Raw genomic sequence first — 3248 nt, forward strand, 5'->3', positions numbered from 1 at the left:
TATATATATATATATATACCGCGTTGGTTAGATTTTTTAATTTCTATAGTATAATAATAAATTCCATAATTTCCAAAAGTAGAAGGGATAACGTTGGCAGCAACGAAAATCCTCTAGATGAAACATTTCAATTTCTACGAATTGGTTACACTGTGTAAGTATAGAAATTTATCAATTTGAGAAGCTTGACATATGCGAGTGCGCGTAAAAATGATTAAGATTAGGAAAGTTAATATATTTTTTAATGAAGTTGAAGTATAAAGATATAATATAGTGATGAATAGATTTTTCATGTATGATATTTAGAATATATTTTTTATTTTTAATTGTTAAACGTGCTTCTATATCTTTATCTTTACGGAAACTGCATTATCTCTATTTATCACGATGAAAAATATTTATGAGTTTTTTTCTTTTGTTTTATATATATATCTGATTTGCATTTTTTCCCGGATATTGAATGTAATTAATATCTAATTTATACAGCAAATTTAATATTTTGTGTGTTCATATTGTGTGTTCATTTTATCGCTAAATATGTCCAAAGAAAGCATTTAGTAAGCATTCAAAAACCAAAATTGAGTATGAAGGATACTTTTCGTCATAATAGTTCGTATAAAGATAATGTAAGTAGTAAGAAAATGAAAACTCATATCAAACTTCAAAAGATGTCTTAAAGAAAAAGTTTCGAAAACGTCTTTATGTTCTAAAAAAACGTTCCCAGGATATACTAAATGTATTAAATATAATCCAATGGGCATTTTTAATTATAAAGAAATTTTTCTTCCTATTACGAATAGATATTATGATTTCCGTAAAAACAAAGATGTAGAACGCAGAATTGTTGTTCAATAATTAAAAACGATAAATATATTTTAAATGGTAGTATAAACGTGAAAAACCTATTAATGAACTTTGTGACATCAAGAAAGAAATTGAAGTGTTTCGAAAATAAATAAAAAAATCAAAAAGAGAAAATACAAATCGAAAAGAGAATAATATTGAAATAAATAAATATTTATCATATTTTTAAATAATTTTTATACAAATTAAAACACTTTTAAGAAGTATCCTAGTATTTATTGTATTTATTCCCATTACGAGTCTCCTTTAATTATTATTCATTAATTAATGAATAATTCCTAATTCCTAATTCATAATTTACATATACCTTTACATAGATATGATAATTTGGAAACAACTGTTCACAATATTAAAAAAGCATTGAATGTCATAGAAAAAGAAATCTTGAACAAACTCCAACAGATTTAAACAGTTTATGTTATTGTTTGAAAGATAACTGGAAACAATTATTCAGAATAGATGAAACCAATTCACTAATTGATTTTGTTGTAAAAAATAACGAGGCAAAAACCGTAATTTTTATTGATCAAAATTTAGCAAATACTATTATAAATTAAATTTATTAAGTGTACAACTTTGCTTCCGCCGTTTTTTCCGAGGCTTTATTGTAAAAAACTGGTTATACATTTATGATTCAAAGTATTGTCCATCGCTGGCCACTACTTTCTCCCATCTTTCGGGTAGCGTACGAATCCCGCGTCAAAAAAACTGGTCATCTTTTGAGGCTATCCATGAATCGATCCAATTTTTTACTTCTTCATAAGACCGGAAGTGCTGGTCAGCCAGGCCGTGTGCCATTGATCGAAACAAGTGATAGTCAGAGGGAACAACGTCTGGAGAATACGGCGGGTAGGGTAAGACTTCCCATTTCAACGTTTCCAAGTATGTCTTGACCACTTTCGCAACATGGGGTCGAGCATTGTCATGCTGCAAAATCACTTTATCATGTCTCTCGTTGTATTGCGGCCGTTTGTCTTCCAATGCTCGGCTCAAACGCATCAATTGCGTTCGATACCGATTGCCTGTGATTGTTTCAGTCGGTTTTAACAGTTCATAATACACTACGCCGAGCTGGTCCCACCAAATACAGAGCATGACCTTGGACGTCAAAATCACCGTTCTTGAAGCTTTGAAATCATTCACGACACGTTCTTTCACTAATAGCGGCCTCACCATAAGTATTTGAGAGCATTCGATGAGCCTCAGCCGCAGATTTCTTCATATTGAAGCAAAAAATTAAAACCTCCCGCAAATGACGAGAATTTGGCTCGTAAACTGACATTTTCAATCGAGAATAACTTTATGATGCAGACACAAATCGACTAATGTTTCTATGGGGTTATGTTGACAGATGCCCAAGTTTATTGTATACGTCTATGATCTATTTATTTTGATCACCATTTACCGCTAAAGCCATCTATAAGAAAACGGCGGAAGCAAAGTTGTATACCTAATAATTCATGAAAAATTAATTATTTTTGTCGATGATGTTCGCAACAGTACCTAAATTAAAAAACACATGCCAATTATGGACACTTGTAATTAGATATAATAATAGATTAAGCAAAACAATTCATTAGTCAATTCAGAAATTAATTACTTCATTTAATTACTAAAGATAGTCTATTTTTCTAAATAAATTTTTAATAAATTTTTAATTAATAGGTACTGTTAAATTTCAGACATTTCTAATAGTCTAATCATTAATGGAAGGGCGCAAAACCGAAAATTATATTAATATATTACAAAAAACAACATTGCTATATTTGATTTTGAAAAAGCGGAACGAAAAGCATTGATGACAGTATTTCCTCATGCTAAAGTTTATTGGCTGCTTTTTTTCATTACAGCCAGATAATAAAAAGTAATAACATAATGATAAATATAAACGGCATGTTTCTCATGCTGGTTTATTGTTACAGGCGTTAGCACAATGCTGATAATGCTGGAATTCTGAAAGGGAAAAAAAAAATTTGGGTTGGGATATAACAAAATTGTTATTTATACCTTTGTTATCTTTGTTACCAGAAAAATTTATAAAAGACTTTGAAATAATCCATAATGTTATGTTTCCAAGATTGTGAATATTTATTATCTTTCATAAACTACTACAGAAACTTGGATAATGGCTTCAAACCCAGTTCATTTTATGTATTTAATCAAATACATGGAACTAATAAAAGACGCAATCGTGAACTAAAACAAAGTCTTCAGAAACATTCAACGATTGCAGAATTTTTAAATAAGGCACCTGAGCTGAAAAAAGGCCCATACAATTTATTTAATTAATTAATTAATTAATTTTATTCCTTGATATGAAAGATAGAAAAACCTTTTTAGATCTAAATTATATAACTCTGATTTTAATAATTTTCTTTTTAATC

General features: G+C 29.1%; 1 pseudogene; it reads left to right on the plus strand.

Moving 5' to 3' along the window:
- The window catches only part of LOC108684232, a 53386-nt pseudogene that overhangs the window by 22905 nt on the left and 27233 nt on the right, over positions 1 to 3248 (plus strand).

Source organism: Atta colombica, unplaced genomic scaffold (assembly GCF_001594045.1).
Source record: "Atta colombica isolate Treedump-2 unplaced genomic scaffold, Acol1.0 scaffold128, whole genome shotgun sequence".
Classification (NCBI taxonomy): Eukaryota; Metazoa; Arthropoda; class Insecta; order Hymenoptera; family Formicidae; genus Atta; species Atta colombica.